Here is a 23,941-nt window from a genome sequence, read left to right as displayed (position 1 = left end):
CGAGCTTGAGAAAACCTGTTGTTGATCATGTCTGAGTAGCAAGAACAGAGCAACACAGGAATCTGCCTTATATGAAGTCAGTCCACTGACTCATCCAGGCTCGTACTGTCCATACTGGCTAGCTGCATCTCTCCAGGTTTTCAGACCAGGGTCTCTCCCTTACCCTAAATATTTCTTATTTTCATAATAATTAATTTCGGCACAGTTGCTTTTTAATGAATCTTCTCAGTATTGCTGTTATTTTGCATGTCCTTGGCTAGGTGGCCTGTTGGAGGGAACTGTCCATACCACCCTAAATCTGGCGCTGCTTTGGCTTCCTGCTCAGTGCTTAACAATGTGAGATTATTTCCCCACCCACCTTGAAGTGATCTGATAGTCATAGAGGTGGGTGTTTTGTGTACGGAAATTAGAGGGTAGATTTGGGTGGAAGCACCTTCCTATTTTAGGTATAAATATATTCCACTGCTGTAAACACTAGCAAAGTGAGGAAGCCATTTACTTTCCATCTGGGAGCAGCAGCCCAAAGCTGTGTTTCTGGCCGCCCACATGACGCTGGCAGGATTCCTGCTGTAAAGTGTTTGTAGGACATCAGAGATTTTTCTGCTTCCAATTTGTCTTAAATCTGCTTTGGTTTTTTTTATAGATGCCTTAAATCTGGCTGTGATCTGACTGATGTTGGATTAACTGAAGGGAAAATAATCCTCACTTTTCCCACCGCCATCTCTGACCACGAGAACCCAGCCTGCTAAGTCCTGAGCTTTGACAAGATCTGCAATCTTTTCCTGAGAGAGACACTAATCAATTTGTACAGCCCCACACTGCTCCTATAAATCTAAACACACTCACTTACCCAAAGAACTAGCAATTTGAGTATATGATGGGACTTTGCCCAGAACACACAATCCCTGCAGGTGAACTTCTATTTGCTTAAAGTTTTACAAAATGCAAGGTTTACTTACAATCCTGAATAAATATATGGTATGCACACCCACATGTGTTTCCATTCTTGACATTAATCTTTTTGATCAACACGGTAACACAGCTGGAAAGGAAGGACAAAACTAGCTTCTAATCGGGCTCTGAAGGTACCTTAACTAATATACTTCTTCGCAACTTTGCATGTCACTCGAAAAAGTGACAATCTGTAAGATGCAGACCTGCCTGTAGTAGTTGGCATAGAATCATAGGGTCATAGGATCATAGAGTTGGAAAAGACCCCAAGGATCATCTAGTACAAACCTCTGCAATGCAGGAATCACAGCTAAAGAATTACTGGTGGACCAACCTCTGCTTCAAAATGAGGGAGTCTGTTCCTCTGTTGAACAGCTCTTGCCATCAGAAATTCCTTCCTAATGCTTTGGCAGAATCTCCTTTTGCAATCCTACCTTTTTCCCTCAAACCACCCCCTCAGTCTGCTTGTAGAAGGCAAAATTTATTCAAGATACATGATGCTTATTTTTCAACCTCTTTGTAGTTTATTTTAAAACTGTCTTCCTCAGTCTTGTGTTTTCATTTCTACCGCCACCGCCACCTGCAGTACTAGGGAAACCCACAACCAAATGGCACTGCTGTGTTCCCAATGCCACCTTCAGATCAATACAAGGGAAGGATTCCATTTCTTAAGGAAAAGTTTCCGTTTGGATCAATACTTCCATGATCCTTCCATAAGCCCTTTGATTGAATCCACCATATTATGTGCACATAAAGCATACACAATGTGTGCTTTTAGGATGCCCTCTGAGGAAAAAAATCCTGAAGTAATGGAAGGTTTAGGCTGCTATCCCATATTCACTTGCCAGAGACTCAGTGAATTCAATGGGGCTTCTTTCATGTATAGGATGGCAATGTCAGAGGCTAGAATTCTACATCCTCAATCTGATTGCCTGAAGGGTGTTAGAAGCAACGGGCCTTTTTCCCAGTGAAGTAGAAGAAAGGTTCCTGCTTCAGTATCTACCACGTTCTAGACGTCAGCAGTCCAGATGTTATCAAGGTAACAAGAATTCCAGTGCACATTGAGTTAACCACCGTTATAACTCTGGTTGTTAAAATTCATGAGCTGTAAAAAGAGAGGGGGGAAGGGAAGCAAATTGCACAGGTTACATGAGCTGTTTTTCAAGGGTGTATATTGCTTCCCCTTCACCCTCCTTCTTGATTCTCCCAGTTCAAACCACTGTTGGCACATGCTAATTGGAACTCACAAAAGGTAAGGGCACTTCATAAGGCGCAGATGCTGGCGGGAAGTCCTGTTCATGCTCAGTCTAGACTATTTATGGATGTTTGACTGAGGGAGGCCAAGGGAAACCCTTATCACACCCAGGCATGAACAATCACAGTTCACATTCATTTCTTCCTCTTTGTGTGTGTGGTTTTTTGTTTTTTTGTTTTACATTTTGAAGAGATATCTCACTACCTTTTGAAATGTATCCTCTCTTTTTTAATTACTTCTGCAGCTCAAATTTCACAACGCTCCCTTTGAACGCCATCAAGGCGCTAAGTTTAAAACAATTCAATAAGGAGGGCTTTTTGTGTTTCAACTTAATGTATTTCTTTCTCTTTTTCTCCAGTAATTTGAATGATTCCATTCCTTCCTGTTACAATTCCAATTGGTTTTGCTGAATTTAGATTACTGACAGAGAGAGCCAGTGTTGCACAGTGGGAAGATGGTGATCCATGTTTATAGGAAATGCAGGCCAAAATTCATGGAGAATGAGGCTATCAATGGCTACTAGCCATTTTGGCTACGCTCTGCCTCCATGGTCAGGGGCAGTAATGGTTCTCAGTGCCAGTTGCTGGAAACCACAGAAGGGCAGAGTGCTCTTGGGTTTGGATCCTGCTCATCAGTTTCCCACTGGAGTACTGTGGGAACAGGATGCTGGACCAGAACGGCCATTGGCCTCATCCAGCAGGCTCGTCTTATGTTTAGGGAAGTTTTTAATATTTAATGCTGTATTGTTTTTAACACTCGATTGGAAGCCGCCCAGAGTGGCTGGGGAAACTCAGCCAGATGGGCAGGGTATAAATAATAAATTATTATTATTATTATTATTATTATTATTATTATTATTATTACTACTACTACTATTACTATTACTATTACTATTATTATGTTCCTCTTCCAGCTTGGCTGTGATTTCACTGAGTGATGTCAGTAACTGCAGGGATGTTATAGGGATGTTATTTGACTTAATTGCCTCGCTGAGGTGCTGAGAAACTCATATTATTATTATTATTATTACTATTTTATCATTTTCTGCAACTAAATAGTCCTTGTTCTTAAGTAAATGTGCTTAGCATCAGGACAGCAAAGGCAAGGTCTGTTGTTGTTTTTCTTTCAGCTATGATTTAAATGAGTTTAAAATGCGAAGATGCACATGCTCTAGAGTATTTCTTCTTTCTCTGCAGGGCTGCCAAAAAGGTGGGAGGCATTGTTTTTAACTCTAAGATATTGGGAATGTAGAAGACGTTGTAAAGTATGGAATAGCAGTGGGGGGGGAGAGAGAAAAATAATAAGTATATGCTTTATAAGCATCAAAAAGGTGCAGCAGCTATTGTGCTACGTGGTTTACTTTTGTTATAAAGACACTGGGAAAAGTCACAGTGCAGATCAACTGTCTGTAGCTTACGCTGAAATGCATGTTTGACTCCTGCAATAAACTCATAAAGGTGGCAAACTGATAACTCAGATAATGCATAATACATATCCTACTTACAGTGAAGTGGGGATAGGCTCTGTCGTAAACTCATAATGTAGACATTAGTTAAGCCCTAAATCTGGCTTGCATGTGTCTATTCATTTCGTTCATTCACTTTGTTTATATCCTGTCCTTTTACAGAAGAGCTGACAAGGATTTACGGGGTTCCCTGACGGCATCCTTTCAAGTTCCTGGTTAGGCCCAGACCTGCTTGGCTTCAGAGAGAGGAAGCTATATTGTCATTCTCCAGGTTGCAAATAAGACTGTCTAAAGGCGGGGGCTGAAAGGCCTTCCTGTGTTCACCAGAGGAAGATATCTAGCATCCTTGTGTGATTCATGGATCATTTGTGCCTGAGAAAGCATTCTTCGCACACTCCCTATAGTTCAGTCTAAGTACTCTTGGCACGGTGAGTCACAAGCAACAAGAGACTATTAAGCAGCTATGAGAGGCAGTGGGGAGAGATCTGTGCTGACTAAAGCTGTACAGAGGGGTTTTAAAACTCTGACTCTGAAGACTCTTTTAAAAAAGACTGTGCTCCAAAACAGTTCCTCATAAGAAACGTACAGTGCATGAGCAAACAATATTTGTAGTTACGGAACACATAATTGATCTAGTCCTGGTCATTTTATGTTCATTGGTCAGATCCTTTACAAACGGACAGGGAAGCGGAGCTGACTCCCCCTGCCCTCGTAGCAAGACTTCAGGAGTATTAACAGCACTGTGAAAATGTGGAAATTCAGCTTTGTGGTCACTGCAGCTCTATGACCAGACAGAATTCAATCCCCTGAGTTTCTACTTATTAGACAGCTATTAAAGGTGTACTAACCCTACCGGGGGAGGCAGGGGTAGTTGTTAACTGTAAGATGCATTTAAAGCGTAGACAGTAAAGTTGCAATTAATAAAATGGGCTTGTCATGGGTGCTTTCATTTATGAGAGTCTCCAGTTTGGTGGTACAATAGAAGCGACTCCAAAGATCAATGGAGGAGTTGCTTCTGTGAGAAGGAGAAAAGGGTACTGTGTTATACCAGGTCAGATACTGGCCTGCCTGTCCCAATACAATTTGCTCTGAGGCTACGTACGCTCCACACATTTAAAGCACATCACTTCCCCCAAAGGTTCCTGGAGACTGTAGTTTGTTAAAGATGCTAAGAATTGTAGCTCTGGGAAGGGTAAACAATAGTTCCTATTATTCTTTGGGGGAAGTGATGTGTTCTAAATGTATGGTGTGTAGGCAGCTTCCAGGGTTTCAAGCAAAGCCCTTTCACATCACCTGCTCCCTCGCCTTTTCCACCAGAGAGGCCAGACCTTGAACCCAGGACCTTCCACATGCAGATTTGTGCCCATTGCCCACTCCCAGTGCCTCCTCTGCCCTGTCACTGCAGCCAGAAGACCACTGCCACAGTGTCTGCCCAACTCACGCACCATAACCACACAGAAGTAGATTACTGTAAGCCGCTTGTTTTCTTAATGCAAAACAAACATGCCTATTCCCCTTTTGTCACATGTGAGGTGGTCACTGTGTCCATTTAAACATTACCAAAGGCTAAGGGGGGGAGGAAATGCATCACCACCAAAACAGTAGACACAGATTTGCTGAATATTTGCAGATGCTAATTTATGTGCATGGATGAAAATTTAGACATAATGACTTCAAGGCCCTGCCTCTCCTTTCTTGTGGTTCTTTATGTGGTTCTTGGACCAAAATGACAGCCCCTCAAGTCAGTCCTTCAACTAGCCTAGAGGACTTCTCTCTATCCAGTAGAATCCAGGATGGTACGGGGAGCATGTGAGCAGAGCCACCAGGCTATTGAAATGTAGTGAAAGCGAAAAGAGAAATAAGCAAATCAAAGGCGGCAATTCATTTTATGGCAAGTGATTAATTATAAATTCAAAGAGGCAGAAAGGTAAGTAAAGCTGAACTGCTTTTGATAATGTCTTCTGAAGCAATAAGCACTTTGTTTGTGTCTGTCGCCAAATAGCTGGCAAACTTAATCCCCTGAATCTCAAATTACACCCTTGGCTGATAGAGTCAGAGGAGCGGTTTCTAAAAGGATCCAGGTGACACCACAGAAGCTCTCTAAAGTGTTATCAAAACATCATCATCTATTTCCTTTTTAGCTTATTATGGGCATCTTGCCCTCTGGTAACCTTGCTTTCTCTTTCAGCAAAGCCTAGCAGGCAAGCTGCTTTTTCCAAAGCCATTCCTTGGCTGTGCACATAAAATTATTTTCATTTTCTTGCTGTGTTCCTTCTGTCTGTCTGTCCGTCTGTCTCCATTTATTTATTTCTTCTAGGCTCCTTTCTACAGAAAGGCCTTGAAAGCAGCTTGCAAAATACAAAACAGAGAGAAATCAAAGATTAACGTAATAGAAGGATATATACCTACAAAAATAACTAGTACAGAGGCAAAGAAAAGGAACAAAAGCAAAATAAAACACTGAAGAAGCAAAATGAGACCATTTGGAACCATAGACCTGACAATACAAAACAGTTTCTTTACAGGACACTAGAATGTCAGTCTACCCTTGGGACATGTAAGGATATCCTCAACCCAAACCTGCTGAGATTTTGAGAACGAGCCAGATCCAGAAAGTGGAAAAGAAAAAAGGGAAGGTAACACCTGAAGAGTTTGATGTGACAAACATAAGAACAAAAACTTTATGTAGCGCTTATGCTTTCGTTGCACTTTTAAGTCATTGCAAAAGGTCTTGGGGTTGTTTGGGTGATTCTCCTATTGTCTTCTCACAGACTGTTTTATTCCTTTAATAAGCAGTATGCAAATTCAGCTGGACAAAGGAGATCTGAGCAACTGTATATATTTCAAAGGCCAGAACTTAGTTCTGAGGTGATTAGTGTGTTCAGTGAAGTTTATCAGTATTGGCCTGAGGCCCAGGAATCCCAGACTGACCTCACATTGGCAAGTTCCTGCCAGCTGGCTGAACTGCCCTTTAAGATAAACATCACCGCTGAAATCCAGGTTTGTTAAATAAAGCCAGCTAATTAAGTACATAAAAGGAAAAGGGGCTAGGAATTCAGGAATTTGGGGAATAGACATATGAACATAAGAATAGCCCTCCTGGGTCTGGCCAGTGGGCCATTTAGTCCAGGATCCTACTCTCAAAGCGGCCAACCACATGCCTATGGGAAACCTGCAATCAGGGGCAGTGCAGTGGGTGTTCAGAAGCATAGCATAACCATCGTTGCTAGTAGCACTGATAGATTTATCCTCCATAAATCTCTTTTAAAGCCATCCAAGTTGGTGGCCATTGCTGCCGCTTGTGGGAGTGAACATCATAGTTTAACTATGTGCTTTCCTTCGACCGTCTCCGATCTTTCAACATTCCTTCTGCCAGTGTTTCTGAGAACCTGCATATACAGGATAATCACTTTGGTGAAAAATACACGTGTTTAAAACACAATGCAAGCTTCCACGTTAATCTATTCTGATGACCAAAGCAGAATGCAAAAAAAACCTCTTTAGCCATTAAACAGAACATTCAGCAGTCAAGAAAGGAACAGTGTATTTTAAAATGGGGTTTTAGAGTTTTTAGGGGGGGTTGAATGTTTTATGTAGTTTTTATGTAGTTTTATGTAGTTTTGTGGAAGTTTTATGTAGTTTTTCAATTTCATTGTTCCGCAAGGGACAATGACAATAAAGATATCATAATCGTAATCGACTCTTCACAGCTGTGCTTCAGGAGTGTCCTTTATCTGTTGTGGGTTTTTTAAGGGTCAGTCGCTTATTGGCAGATTTGTTACCAGTTTCCACAATTCCTTGTGTTTCAGATGTTCAGGAGTGAGCACCGATGTTCATGTAGCCAAAACGGCAGCACCCATGCAGAAGAAAGGAAGTGTCAGCAGGCTTGGGAAAACCCAATATATGCAAAGTACAAATAAATATAGCAGGGAATATTTCCTAAGGAGGGAAAGCCCCCAATGAGAAATGAGTGTGCTCAGTGGCGAATAGTAAAGAGAACCCACACAGGTGACGCTGACACAAAACCCCACACATACATTAAGTAGAATAGAAGCATTGCCACCCCACCCTACCCCCACTTACCATTCCCCCCTCCACCTCTTTCCCCCTTTTCTTCCTAATGTAACACTAATGTCTCACAACAAATGAAACCATAGCTGTCAACTTAAAGATTTGAAAATAAGGGACCAGCAGCCAAAATAAGGGACCTGCATCCTCACCTGTTCTAGGCACTACAGTCTTCCTGTCCTCCTGCAGTCTGGTCAAACTCATGCTGGTAGCTTCGAGAACACTGTCCAACCAACTTTGTAACCAGAGGTTCAACTGAATAGAATCTGAATCACATGCACCACAAGGCCTATGCAGCCTCAACTTAAGATGGCTCCCCGGCCTCTCTTTGCACTGCAAAGTTTGCAGCAGCACGTGCAACAAAATGGTGTCCAGCATTCAAAAAACCCCTCAGCTTGCATTAACTAGCCACACACAAGGCATGCAAGCTCCACCCCCAAGTCGTTCTTAGACTTCTTATTGGGTGAGCAACACAGCCAAGCAACACAGTTGGAGCCTCCCTCCTCCCTGGCCTGCAGGGAGGGAGGGAGAGGAGCTGCTTACTTTGAAATTTAAGGGACATTTAAGGGACATCCATCAATAAGGGACAGCAGTGGGACATGTCGCTGGAATAAGGAACTGTCCCTTCAAATAAGGGACACTTGACAGCTATGAATGAAACTGATCTGTAGAAAAACGTAACTTGAAAAAAGAGGCATTGCACATACTTTTGTAAACCAAAAAATCTTTCCTAAATATATATTTTTTTAAAAAAGACAGACAGAAAGAAAAGAAAGCTGACTGACTGGAGGGGCCACAGGAAACAGAAAACCCAGGGCAGGGGAAATGGAATGGAGTGGCTGTAATCCTGTACACTGCAACATTTTGTTGCAGATCCCACTTGGAAAGTATCTGATACTTGATACGGAAGAAGGTTAAGAAGTTAACTTGATGGTCCAAAGTTATTTACTGGAAGAGGAAACTATTTCTAGATTGTGCATTTATATGTATAATATGATTTTCTCCCCCACCCACCCATAATTTATTATAACTGTGGGATTATGAAGGCTTTGTTTTAGAAGAGCTGAGCATTGTGCTTAAGTAGGTTAACTCATAATGGGAATGGCTGCAGCTCAGTGGGCAGAGCCATGAGCGTAGCCAGGATTTTTGTTGCAGGGGCAGAACCTGTTTGCTATGCATTTTTATTTATTTTATTGATTTGGGGGAAGCTGCTCCCCCCCCCCCCCGGGCTATGCCCATGTTTCCACATGAATTTGAAGATCTATAACAGCATCATTAAAAAAAAATTTGCTTCTTTGTTTTGTTTCTGGACAAGTAATACTTTTGTTGGTGTTTTATTTTGGCATTCCTTCTTCCGATATGTGGCGAAACAGCAGAATGCATGTTCAACTGGGTGAGAAATCCTGCCAAGGAATTTGTGACATCACTGACATTGAATAATGAGGCTATAAATAGGCATGCTGACAACAAGTGAACAGCTGCTCTTGTTCCCCCCCTTTTTCCTTGCATGAACTTGTGGCACCTTTTCAAACTTCAGCAGTATTTGAGGTTTGGCAGGAGGCGGGGAGCAGGAGAAATGCCCAGATGTTCACAGTGAATGAAACACACACACACACACACACACACACAGCCTTTTCTCCCTGGCTGGAAATATGAGCGATTAGCAGGAAAAAGTTTGATATGAAGCTTTCCTTCTAGTCTTGTTCCTGTATCTATAGATCTCGATGAATGAAAGTACAGACAATCCAGCATCTTAAAATGCAAGTCCTTCTGTTGTAATCATTTCCAGGGGGGGCAGCTGTGTTAGTCTCTTGCAGCAAAAGCAACCGAGACTATAGAGGTCCTTTAAAGACTAATACATTTATTATGACATAATTTATTAATCTTCAAGGTGTCACAAGACTCTTAGCTGCTGTTGTTTACAATGAAGGGTTCTCCATTATGCTGTGCTATCCATCTGATGCCTTGGGCCGGTCCTTTTGCATCCCTTGAAGCCTGGCAGACCTCTTCTGAGAGAGCTCTGGGAGGAGGACTTGTTGTTTAGTTGTGACCGAGTCTTCGTGACCCCATGGACCAGAGCACGCCAGGCACTCCTGTCTTCCACTGCCTCTCGCAGTTTGGTCAAACTCAGGCTGGTGGCTTCAAGAACACTGTCCAACCATCTCGTCCTCTGTCGTCCCCTTCTCCTTGTGCCCTCAATCTTTCCCAACATCAGGGTCTTTTCCAGGGAGTCTTCTCTTCTCATGAGGTGGCCAAAGTATTGGAGCCTCAGCTTCACAATCTGTCCTTCCAGTGAGCACTCAGCGCTGATTTCCCTAAGAATGGATGGGTTTGAGGAGGAGGACTAGGCGTGTCAAAAAAGTGCCTGATTGTGCCAAGCAGCTATCAGAATGAGCAGGTCCTACTGTTCTGCAGCCTGATGATATGCCTGCCTTCAGAAGCAAGTCCCACTGAAAGAGTAATACATACCCTCCAACATTTCTCTGGTTAAAAATGGGCATGCCAACATTTCACTGATGAAAATAGGGATGTGATATAATGTAATATAAGAAGAGCCCTTCTGGATCAGACCAAAGGCCTTCTCTCTTCTGTCATCCTGGCTCCCACAGTGTCAAACCAGATCCCTATGGGAAGTCCACAAACAGGACACGAGCGCAGCAATTGATATTCAGAGCAATGCTGCCTCTGATGCTGGAGGCAGGAAATAGCATATCGAGCAGCTATTTATAGCCTTATTCTCAGCGAATTGGATTAACCTTTCAAAAGCCACCTAAGTGGGTGGCCACCGCCACATACTGAGGCTGCACATTCTAAAGTTTTGACTATGCTCTGCGAATTAAGTACTTCCTTTCGAGCTGAGTTGAATCTCCCTGCTAGTCAGCTTCATTGGATGATCCTGCGTTCTAATATTATAAGAGAAGAAAAGGGGCGGTGTCTTTCTCTATCCACTTTCTCCATGTCATGCATGTCAACTCCAGCCAACTCAGTTTTGCCTACACTGACTGGCAGCACCTCTCTAGGATTTTGAACAGAACTTTTTCCCAGTTCTATTTGAGGATGCTGGGGCTTAAACCTGGAACCTTTAACATGCCAAAGATGTGCTCTGCGACTGCCCTCCATCCCCTTCAATGTAACCCATTCCCTGGTACCGTATTTTTCACTCTATAAGACACACCTAGTTTTTAGAGGAGGAAAACAATAAAAGCCAGCAAGAGCTGCAGACACGCTTGCTCAGCACGCCTCTTTAAAGATAGAGCAGCTCTTGCTGGCTTTTCCGGGAGGTGGTGGAAGGGACTGACGGGCTGCCCTCTGTCCCACCTCCCTGAAAAGCCAGAGCAAGCTGCGCAGCTATTGCTGAAGCCAGCAGAGCAAGAGTGATAGCTGCGCAGCAGCTCTTGCTCTGCTGGCTTCCCAGTGAAGCAGGATGAGGGACGAAAGGGGCTCGCTCTTGCTCTGCTGGCTTCAGCGATAGCTGCGCAGCCTGCATTCGCTCCATAAGACGCACACACATTTCCCCTTTTTAGGAGGGAAAAAAGTGCGTCTTATGGAGCGAAAAATACAGTATGTGTATATTGGATTGCAACCTTAATAGGGTTTTCATGCGTAGAGTGCCAGGCCCCCAAACTACTACCCCTAGATTATTGTTTTAATACAAGTGGATTTCAGCTTGTAGCACATGATTATGAGAATATCTGTTTCATATTGTAGAGTTTGAAAATTAACAACATGCATGATATAATTTATAAACCTTTGCAAACAAATTCTTGGGAATAATGGCTGGTTTTGATTGTTGAATTAAAAGATGAACAGGGTTTTTTCAAGGACCTGACTCAAAAAATATGCTTATGTATGAAGCAGCAACACGTTAAAATAATAAGTATGTTAAATTTTCTATTCTGTCCTTCTTTGAACCATTAAACATCTAAAAGGTAAAAGCTACAACTCATTTTTGCCAAAATTGCTATTTTTCCAACCCACAAAATATTTCCCCCCTCCCAAAGTCATTAAATTAAATTAATTAGTCTTCTACAGCAAGGGCTAAGCAATAATAAATGGTGTCTTGCAGCTTCTTAAATGCTGGTGGCCTAAATAAAAAAAACAAAGGAATTTTAACCAGCTAATGAGCATAGGACAAACTGCAGCTCAACTTGCTTATAAGAATCTGAAACTGATGTTAGGATTTTTCTTATTTAGAGTTTGATGCAAAAATGGATATTTAAGGTAGATCTCAGGAAAGGTGCTAACAGACTGCTATGTATTGCAGTTTGCAATTGCCAATCTGGTAAGTTATATGGCTTATAAAATGTTTTTAAAAAATCAACTGCACTGTGGGTTGGCAGGGACACTGTATCCAGATTGATTGGCTGATTGATTGATTGATTGACTGACTGATTGATAAATAAATACATCTAGTGATACAACCTACGTGAACTGGAAAGTCTATCCCATTTAAGAAAGGGTCTTGGCTGTTGGCCAAGGAGAGTCATACGGTAAGTCCCAGATCTTTCTGTCCTCCCTGTTTCTGTTTTATGACATAGAAAGTCCCTTGCAGCCATTTGCCATGGTCCTTGCCCTTAGTCTGCATGCTTGTGAAAATTAGGAGTCAGTGAACTCTGTTGCTTTCTCATACCATTCAGAACTTAGTACAGTGGTACCTCGGGTTACATACGCTTCAGGTTACAGACTCCGCTAACCCAGAAATAGTGCTTCAGGTTAAGAACTTTGCTTCAGGATGAGAACAGAAATTGTGCTCCGGCGGCGCGGCGGCAGCAGGAGGCCCCATTAGCTAAAGTGGTGCTTCAAGTTAAGAACAGTTTCAGGTTAAATACGGACCTCCGGAACGAATTAAGTACTTAACCCGAGGTACCACTGTACATTGTTAATACAACCTGTTTCACCAGTGCTCTTGCAGCCTTTTCAGATTATAGGTGACAATGGATTGGTTCAAATGCATTATTAAGCCAAAGCATGCCTGAAATTTGCATCCACACACTCTGTCTTCACACTGTCCCTCCCCTCTTGGTATACCACAATTGAAGACTCACTGGGTTTATTAACCATAGTTTTCTGTTACATCTGAATGAGGAAAACCTGGTTACCAGGATCAGAACAAACCAGGATCTTAAACCATGGTTTTAATTTGATCATTAAGTTTGAATGTAATGAGAAGATAAGGTTAATTAACCCAGGATGTCCTCAGTCACTGCATGCTGAAGATTGAGGATTACAGATGGGGCTGTTCAAGGATGAAGTGTGCGGACATAGGGCCCTAAATATCTTGGTTTAAGAAGCTTAGATACGTAGATCAGAAGAGGACCAATATGCTATTCGTATAGCAGCTCCTATGATCAGGCCACCAAATACTTGTAAAAGGGAATAATATATGTAGCTAAGCAGATAGATGAATGTTCAAATAAGAAATACTCCTAAAATTACTAGAAATACAAAGTCAGAATACAAATAAGTAAGAATAACAGAAATGAGAACTTGAGGCCATGGGCACAACCCTGCATGTTAGTACCAAGTTAATGCATTTGATACACTTGTGAATTTTGAGTGTCATGGCTATATCAATGCAAAGTATGATTATTACGGTGATTAATATATATATATATATATATATATATATATCAAAGGAGCATTTCACCAATGTTGCCTTAACCTTCAGTCAAACAGTTTGATTGGTGAATGCACATCTTCAAACCCTCACTCTGACATATAAGTGTTCAAAGCAAAAAATCTCCTTTTGTAAAAAGAAGCCCATTCTGTAGAAAGTGTTCTCTAGTGAGATTTCTGACCAAGGGAGTTGCTGCACTCCACCAGATTCTCAAAGCCCAGAGATGTGTGGATTCACTACACACAGGCCACTCCAGCTTCTCCTCTGCTCATCATTTAGCTCTATCTGAATGTACAGCTGTCATTTCATTTGTCCTGGATGGATTGCCTGTGTCACAAGCAGTTTGTGGACTGTGCAGTCTTTATGGAAATCTTGCACCAATGTTGTATGGTGACTCACCTCGACCTCCAATCTGCGGCAGGGGTCTGCCCTTCACTACTGAGCCTGTCCGCATGCAGCAATAATTGCTTTTCTCTTTTTACTTGGTTGTTAGCAATAAGGTATGAGCAAAGCAGCATCACTTCTATACAATTTAGGATGCTATCAGAGCCATCCCACCCATAAGGCGGGGTGAAGTACCTGCCTCAGGTGGCAGAAGCAAAAGAGGCTGTGCCCCGCCTGCCCCACCACTGCTGCTGCCAGAACGCCCCTCTATTGCTGAGTTTTGATGACAGGGAAGTGTTGGGTGTGCAACATTGCTGATCATCTTCCCCGCCATGAAGCAGGGAAAACAAGTGGCAATGTCTCACAGAACACCAAGCTCTCACCAAGTTAGGCAAGAGCTGGGACATTCCAGTGGTGGTGGAAGGTGGGGTGGCAGGGAGGGCAGGAGGCAGCACATTCTGATGTTGCCTCAGGTGGCAAAACAGGATGAGCCACCCCAGGATGCTACTGTGCATGCAAACTGGTTATGCCATTGCCTTTTGGCTTCATTGAGCTCCTGTAGCTTTCTTCCTGTTTTCTTTCCATCCAGTTCTAGCTGCTGGGTGGAGCTTTTTCCTCAGTCCTGTTATGTTGCAATAAACTCAGGTTCTGTACTGCTTTCTCCCTGAGAAAGGTGCAATCTTACACACATAGGGTGCCTCCAGACTGTCAGTAATTTGTGTGAAGGGTTGAAGTGCATACTGAAACTAGATTAAAGTGTTCTGTCACCTTGCTCGGCTAATTCACTGTTTAAAAAAAGTTTGCAGTTTGGAAAGGGAAAGGGAAACACACTGAAAAGTGTGGGATGAACAAATGATTAAAAGGAAGACATGTAAACACTCCGCAAACAAATCAGAATAAATACAGGATGAATGCTTGATGTATAACAGCCCCAAACAGGACAAATGCCCAATTAAGATTGGATATAGTTTATCCACCATGCATGCTTTATGCAAGCAGATCAGATGAATGCAGAATAAACAAGTCATCTGTAGGATCCCAAGCAGGCAGATGCTGAAATCCTGGGTTTCTCCTTTGGTGAGTGTATTATATTGGAATTCAGCAACTCTCCTCCTCCTCCTTCGTTTGAATTGTCTCTCTATGTCATTATTACAGAGATTACCAAATGAATCTTTTTTGCTTTTATACACACTGGGCATTCGCTGTGGGCAATCAGCTCTAATAGTTGTCATTAAGTTTGTGGTGAGGTGGGAGAAGATGTATTGAACCCATGCACTTCAGCACGGCACACAGCCCACTGATGGCTGCTGAGTAATGATTTTTTTTCCTAATTGGTGGAGAGCAGCGGCCCTAATGGATAGAGCCTCTCTGTGCATTTTCACTGTCTCTTCGATCAATAAGCCTAGCTGTGCCTGGCACAGAGGAGTTCCTGAAAGCCCCTTTGTAATAATGGATTGCTGGAGGTTACATAAACCTCTGTCTCCTACTGAGTCAGCCCTCTGTCAGGATCCTGGCACTCTGACAATGGCTTTTTAGAAGGTCAGGTGCGGGATGCCAACAAAGCCGACTGGCCTCTGTTTGGCTGCCCAATCCTGGAGCCAAAAGGAATTTGCATGCCACAGGCCCTCGGAAGCCCTGTGGCGTCAATGGAGGAATGTGACATTTTAACCAGTGGCTGGAAATTCTGATTTGTTGCTGGATGGGATAGCATCAAGCTTCCCTCTTATCTCCCCTCCTTGGCCCCCTCCCCAAATCAAGAACAATCCTGCGCTGATGAGTATTTCAAATCACATTATTTCTTACTGAAATCAGCCAGCATTCATTTTTCAGAAGCCCACGTTTGAGTGGGGATGACCCACTAAGGCACTTAACATCTGCACTCTGGCATTTGCTCTGACTCCCCGTTGTCTTTCGGTCACAATTCAAGGTGTTGACATATAAATCCCTGCGGAGTTTGGGTCCTGCTTATGTTTAAAAAGTGATACCCTTCCAATTCCTCATTGTAATCACTTAGATCTGCCCAAAATGCAGCGTTAAGCATTTTACTGGTGTGCCAAATTTCAGAGAGCAACAGCACATTAGGGAGGTATTGACAGTGATTGCAGCATACCATAGCTCTGAGGCAATCTTTACCCTTGGGAACTTGCAAATGTCCGAGCCCAATCTTCCTTCAGACATTAACTAGGCCTCTCTAGTTTGGCTATTTTTTTATCATCAGAAGGTTGTTGTTGTTGTTGTTGTTTTCAGGCAATGAGTTTTTAGTATATTATTTTAAAATCCTTTTTTTAAAAAAAATGTCTGTTTATTTATTTTTACACTGTGCCTTGCCTGCCCTACAATGAGGCAGGCTTGAGTTCCAAATAAATGAATATTGTTCACTAAGGTTCACATGCACAAAGGCCTAAGGCTTTGTTTACAAAATACAGTGGTACCTCGCAAGACGAAATTAATTCGTTCTGCGAGTTTTTTCGTCTTGCGAATTTTTCGTCTTGTGAAGCACGGATTCCCATAGGAATGCATTGAAAATCAATTAATGCGTTCCTATGGTAAAAAAAAAATTAAAAATCACCAAAGTGTACAGTACTGTACATACATTTTCTAAGACTCTGGGGGACAACTCAAAGAAGGTTCCTCTTCCACTCTTTGCTTCTTGCTGAAGAACCTGTCCATGGTCTGCTGCTTCATCCACCTTTTCAGCACCTCCCTGAAAGACGACATGACCCTCGTATCAAAAGTGTTCGCAAGGTCATGACGTGTCAGGTCCTTGTCAGGGTGGTGCCGCTGTGCAAAAGCCTGCACATCTTTCCACTTCTGGCAAATGTCCCTCAGTTCTTTGGAGGACAGCCGCTGTGGAACGTAGACCTCCGTCGTCACAACCTCCAGGAACTCCGCTGCAAAGTCTTCAGCTGCAGGAACATCAGAACTGGCAGCCTCTCCCTGCCTGACCACGCTGTGGATTCCAGATCTCGTCTTGAACGGGTCAAACCAGCCTCTGCTTGCCTTGAAGACTTCTGGCTCGCCTGAGGTTCCTGGGTGTTGCCGGACGAGGTCTGCGTGCAAGGCCTTGGCCTTCTCACAAATGACGGCCTCAGTCATTGTGTCCCCTGCACGCTGCTTCTCTTCTAACCAGATGAGCAGCAACTTCTCCACCTCCTCCAGAACAGCTGGGCGGTTCTTCACGATCCTGGTGACTCCCTTGGCTACATCAGTTGCAAGGATCTTCTCCCTCATCTTCAGGATGGTCCCGATGGTCGATGGATTCCTCCTGTACTCCCTGGCGAGGTCTGTCATACGCATTCCACCGTCATGCTTCCGGATGATCTCCTTCTTCATTTCCAGCGTAACCTTCTCCTTCTTCCTCTCGCCGGCCTCTGCAGCAGCAGTCTTCTTGGGCCCCATGGCAGCACAGCTCCTACCTTCGCAAACCTCCCCCCCCAAAAAAAATCAGTGCTTCACATCCAAAAAATTCAAAAGCACCAAACCTCCTAGAAAACACCCCAACCCAAAATCCAAAAACCCCCAAAAAAAGTTTTAAAAGTTTAACTTACCAAATGGCTGCAAAAGAAGTTTTGGAAAAGCTTCAAAAATCACCAAAGTCTTCAAAAACCTCAAAAAAGGCTACCAAACCGCGTGCTATGAGTTGCTCCTCGAAGTCAAGTCGCAACTGCACCTCTTCAAGCAATGCACCCTGGGTATTAACGGTTTTAAGAAAAAGGAAACAAACTTGCAAGATGTTTTCATCTTGCGAAGCAAGCCCATAGGGAAATTTGTCTTGCGAAGCAACTCAAAAAACGAAAAACTCTTTCGTCTTGCGAGTTTTTCGTCTTACAAGGCATTCGTCTTGCGAGGTACCACTGTAAAGCAAAACACAACTGGCAATTAAAGCAAAGGTTGTAGATCCACGTCACTATTTATTTATGCCTCTTAAATTACTTTCATGCCTCTCTCCTGCTATTGGTGTGCTTTTACGAAAGACAAAAATGCAATTTTCGGTGTGCTTGTACTAGGTTTTGTAAGTTGATCAACAACCACAAAGAAGGGTCAAGTTGCAGCCACATCTCAGCTTGCCTGCTTGTTTTGGGTCACCTGTGAATGGATGCATTCTGTGTGAAGTGCATTTTAGTCCCATGTCTATCTTCTCCCCACCCCCAACCATTCAGTTGTATGCATTTGGGAATGACTTTTTACTCTCTATATGAAAATGTCTCATTGGCTGGGCTACTAACAGTGCAATCCAATACAGTAGTATCTTGGTTCTCAAATGGAATCTGTTCAACTTCCAAAAATGTTCGAAAACCAAAGCAGGACTTCCAATTGGCTGCAGGAGCTTCCTGCACTCAATTGGAAGCTGCAGAAGCCACATTGGACATTTGGCTTCCAAAAAAAGTTCGCAAACCGGAACACTCACTTCCAGGTTTGCAGTGTTTTGGAGCCAAAAGTTTGAGTTGCAAGGCATTTGAGAACCAAGGTATGACTGTACTCGGAAGTGAACTCCAGTGGGTTGGATCCAAAATAGGTTAGTTGCACTTTTAGTTCCTACTGAAGTCAATAAGATTCAAGTTACTCATAATCAGTGCTTTTTCTCTGGGAGGACACAGGGGTACGTATAATCCGAAACATTTCGTGAATCTAGGTTTGGCCTCATTGAGGGGCAGTATTTCAATATGAGTTGGAAAATGAGAATACTCCTAAACATTTTTTTAGAAAAAAAAGCACTGCTCATGATGACTAACTTTTCATATTGATTTCAGTGGTATTTGTGACTAAAAAAGAGTTGTCCACATTTTTGCTTGTCCTGTGCCTAGAAAGCACATGTCCAAGTGGTTTTGCCTTCACCCTAATGCTTCCCCCCAGAAAACCTGCTCTACAGCACTAAATCAGAGCAAATGTCAATCCAGAGAAAACTCGACTCACATTTGCTCCGATTCAGCAGTAAAGATTGTGTTTTCCGAGCAAGGGGAGTGGTGGGGCAAGCAGAAGTGTGGATGAACCCTTAGTCTGGTCCAACCCACTGAGTTTAATGGGACTCTCTTCCAGGTAGGTGTGAATTAAAATTTCTGCACCAGATGTAGGCTGGGAAATTTTTATTTTTAAAACAGGTGTGTGCAAACTATCTGTGTGCATGCCCTGTCAGTAATCAAGCCACATGACAGGTTCATCAAATTAACAGGCGGGGTAAACACCAAAGGGGAATGCCTATGGGAAACACCAAAGTTACTGCTCAGATACAGATTCAAAGATGTGCAGGTGTGGACTACTCTAGTCTAATTTGAATAGGGGCGAAGTGGATTAACAGCTAAATAATGCTCAAACGTGAACAAGCCCGTCCTCTCACAGCTTCCTAACCTATATCTCTTTGCTGGCACTCACTGCTACTTGTTTTTATCAAGCAAGTCAGAACTTTCTGAGATTTAATATCATTCCAAAACTGAGCAACTTTATCCTCAAAGTGTGTAGCCAGTTGGTCACAGCGGGTGATTGAGGGATCCAGAAGTCCCTTCCTCACAGAGGCAGTCAGTAACCTCCATACTGTTTGAAATACAGTGGTACCTCGGGTTACATATGCTTCAGGTTACAGACTCCGCTAACCCAGAAATATTGCTTCAGGTTAAGAACTTTGCTTCAGGATGAGAACAGAAATTGTGCAGCTGCGGCGCGGCAGCAGCAGAAGCCCCTATTAGCTAAAGTGGTGCTTCAGGTTAAGAACAGTTTCAGGTTAAATACGGACCTCTGGAACGAATTAAGTACTTAACCTGAGGTACCACTGTAACTCTGCAGGTCAGATACCAGAGGACACAATGTGAGCTGCAAAATTACCCTTTTTCACAGCCAGCACTGCAACATGGTAGGCACAATTATGTTCTTTTACCAGTGTTCGGTCAGCTTCCAAGCACTTGAGGCTTGAGCCACTTGTACTCCAGTCTTTGTATGGCTTCTTTCATAGTCCGGAGCTCCTCAGAGTACCAAGGAGTTGCCTGGACTCCAAAACACCAGAGAGGGCGCTCAAGAGCAATCGTGTTAACCACCTGTTTCATCTTGCCATTCCATAGCCTTCGACAGGATCACCAGCTTCTTTCACTGGAAACTCTACCAGAGCATTCAGGAACACATCCGGTTCCATCAGGCTCCAAGGATGGGCCATCCAAACAGGCTCACCGTCTTCACAGGAGGGGAACCGCTGCTGTCAATTCCTCTGGATTATTTCTGTGGCAGATTTGAGGTGGTAGCTGTAAAAACTGAAGGCAAGTCTTAGGTCCCTAACTCTCCAACCCTGAACATGTTAAATGTAAGAAGTCAAATTTTAATATAATTTATGACTCAGTTTGTCAGTTGCAACTGTGCTTATCATCTGTTTTCAGTTTCCCTTTAAAAGTAACTTTTTGAAAGAGGCATAGCCAAGCCTTAAGTAATTATCTTTCAGAAGAGGATTCCCTAACACGTAAGGCGTGCTACGGAACCCACTCCCATTATGGAAAGCTCCCACTGGCTTCAGCTGGCTCGTAGTTTCTCTTTTCCATTCCAAATACATACCATGCCATTTAAAGAGATGGCGCAAAGATTAATTTATTCAGCTGCATTCACTTTGAGGAAGGAAATTGTTTTTCTTGCTGTGCTCCTAATATGGACGAGTTGTCACCGTTCCTAATTTTAGGAGCTTTGGGATCTATTTTTACACCCTGGCGCTTTTTTCTCAATGAGTCATATCTTATTTCTGCGAGCAGTTTTGGCATCCAAAATGCAAGTGGAAATATTGAGGCCCAGTCCTCGCGAAAGAAAAACCTGCCCATTTCCTGTTGTGATTGTTGCTGTTGCTGTTGTTTCCCCTTCTCTCCCTCGACAGGAACTGCTCTATTTCAACAGCTACATCCCATTCAAGGGCTGTATCCTCTCAAACCCACTGCTTTCCGATTTTCTAGACTGGATTTCGAAGGCCCTGCAGCCAAGCAACAACCACAGTTTTGTACACATCTGACTCTCTGCCTCAGGGCAGGAGGCCAAGGCTCTATTTAATAAAGCATCAGCTTTGCCAAGAGCAGCAACAAAATGGACTGTCACCGCGGAGAAGCCAGCCAGAGCCAGCCTGCTGGCAGCGTGACAGAGGCTTCTTTCCCAGCCCAGAGCCGAGCCAGGTTCCAGGGTTTAAACATCCAGGCAGGCCTCAAGCATGCTGTTGAATCTCTCAGACATGACAAGCTCATGCTTCCCAGGGAGCTGCATACCTCTCCAACATCAGTCGCTGCCACCCAGTCTGTGAAGTGGTGCGGCATCCGCTCTGGAGAAAGAGAGAGACGTTCATTCAAACTGGCAGCTGCCTTTTGTTTCACGATGGCAGCTGCCAGCAAGGGACAGGCAGGGCAAGGGGAACACACAACGGCAACATGTGAGATGCAGAGCATATTACACGCTAGATTTAAAATGAAATAGCGTGCTTTTCGGGCAGAGATGCAGGACGACACAGGGTGCCTTCGTGCCTCGTGGTGACTCCCTCGTCAACGGGACTAGAGTTGTACCGTTGAAGTTGCCCACAAAGGTACCACAAATGTAGCTGAAGTTGAAATAAGTAAAAATGAGAGGCGAGGCATTGAATGTTGTTGTTTTGGAGCTACGAAGCTAAACTGAGTTGACCCACTGTTGCCCTAATGTGAAAATTTCACCTCCCCAAAGCTCCAAAGCTCCAGGAAAAGCAAAGTCGGTTTCCCTCCATGTCTGTTTTAGATTCCGAGTCCCCCTGATGTTGGCAGACTCTTCCAAACTCTTTGCTGTTCTCTTCACCATGTACAATGATGGCCCTACATAAATCTATAATGTATTATTAATTAGTATTAGTCCCAATTCTGTTTACCAATGCATAAACTATTAATTATTTATTTTCTTACTTACTTAATTAATTACTTCCTTATAAAAAATACAGTCATACCTCAGGATGAATACACTTCAGCTTAAATATTTTTGGGTTGTGCTCTGCGGCGACCCAGAAGTAACGGAGCACATTACTTCTGGGTTTCACCGCTCACACATGCGCAGACGCTCAAAACGACATCATGCACATGCGCGGAAGTGGCAAAACATGACCCGCGACCCACGCATGCCCAGACGCGAAGTCACGTCTTAAGTTCGCTTCAGGATGCGAACAGGGCTCCGGAATGGATCCCATTTGCATCCAGAGGTACCACTGTAAACCTGATACACTACCCTCTGATAAAATATCAGGACAGTGTAGAGCAGTGTAAAAACATTTTAAAAACCATTACAAGCAGTATACAACTATCATTAAAATGACTGGCTATTCAAGAAAATCTTAAAGCAACTGCAAAGGCTTGTCCGCAATGAAAGCTCTTCAAGAGATGCCTAAAGGTCAAAAGTGAGGATTCCTGCCAAATCTCTGCTGTGGGAGTGTCCCACAGCATAGGACTTGCTGGGCCTCAGGCACAAAACTTACAATGCCCCTGCAGAGGAGCTCAATGATTGGGCTTTTATGTTACTCCCCTGGCTCTTTTCCCTCTACCAGACTGAGACTGCTGAGAGCCAGTCTAGCTGCAGGCTCAAATCCCATAGGCATGTGTCAGACTATGAAATCACATTAAGATAAATGCCCGTTTTCTGCCACTATCACATATTTTTTCTCCATTTCTTCACAATGGTTTCCTGGCACCAGTTTTATTTTTCTGTCTAAAGAGAGCTGCTCACCAAAGCTGCATTTCACCATCCATCCAAGTGCAGCTGTGCAAAACGTGCATTTTAAGGGTGCATTTCATGCTTGTGGTCTACTTGTGGTTGTTTCTACTAGAAACCCCAAATCCACCAACCACAGCACAGGGAAAATAGCGTCAGGGAGGGGTGGAACTGAACAGAAAGTTGTGGCACCACAAGCTGTATCATGGTATGGCCTGCATGTAGAAGGACAAAATACATCTGAGTTACTGTGGATCATCAGAAATTCTAGCAGCCTAGTTCAAAAGAAGAAACACGTTTTGTTGTTGCTGTTCTTAAATAATTAAGGGTTTCGTGTTTTGCCTAAAGCCAAAGTAATATAGCCAGGGAGACCTTTTGAAAAACTGGTCAGGTACTTCAGAAAGGAATAATTTCTAAGGACATGTTTTATTATTTCATATTGTTTAATTTTTACCTCTAAAGTTTTCTTTCCCTCTTTCTGAGGGTTTAGAGCCTGTGGATCGGAGCCTATCCTGTGACACAGGCGGAGGAAAAGAAGCAAGACGGACTCTGCGTCCATTAAATGTGACAATTATGTAAACGAACAGGGGCTGCCAAGGAGGACCTCGCCTTTTCCCACCTGTCCAAGGATTTGACAGATTACACCATTCAGCTTGTCAATGTCTTCGCATTTGCAACGCTATGAATATTCACAGGGTATATTCAATTAAGTCAGGTGATAAAGTGCATGGTGGGTCCTCCCCCTCCCCCTTCTTCTCCTTTTTTTGGCATGTTAACTCTGCGTTAACGCTGCCCCTAAGTGGTTAAGTTGGTTTATTGCAAGTTAATTACCACTCATTTTCTCCCTTTATTTATTTATATCTACTCCTCTGTGCAGCTGGTGCTTTTCCTGCAGCATCAGCGTGTCTAAGCAAGCGTGTGGGGTTTTTTTTTAACCACGGACGTATGCAGCGGAGTCTATGCAGTTGTCGCACCAGGCCAGAGGGGGCTTGGTGTGCTTTACTTTTAATATCCACGAATCAAGGGCACAGAGCTTCGTGGGCTTCCTGTATCATTAATGGGTTTGGTGCCTTTTTGACAAAAGCATACCGAATCCTCTGACTGTGCTTAGCACCTGTCACCCACTTTTGCCTTGTTTCATTTACTGCCACATCCTGATCACCTTGTACAGTGGTACCTCGGGTTAAGAACTTAATTCGTTCCAGATGTCCATTCTTAACCTGAAACTATTCTTAACCTGAGACTTTAGCTAATGAGGCCTCCCGCTGCCACCGCAGCGCCACAGCACAATTTCTGTTCTCATCCTGAAGCAAAGTTCTTAACCCGAGGTACTATTTCTGGGTTAGTGGAGTCTGTAACCTGAAGGATCTGTAACCTGAAACGTCTGTAACCTGAGGTACAACTGTACATCAACAGGATAGCCTCAACACACTGGTATTAATGATTAGCAAAGGCCTGGGAGAAGTTTTTAGGAAGCACTGAAAACCAAGAATACAACACACCAGAATGTTCTTCCTTAGACTTTTGT

The sequence above is a fragment of the Podarcis raffonei genome, chromosome 4 (genome assembly GCF_027172205.1).
Source record: "Podarcis raffonei isolate rPodRaf1 chromosome 4, rPodRaf1.pri, whole genome shotgun sequence".
Taxonomy (NCBI): Eukaryota; Metazoa; Chordata; class Lepidosauria; order Squamata; family Lacertidae; genus Podarcis; species Podarcis raffonei.
Note: the sequence above shows the minus strand (reverse complement) of the source record.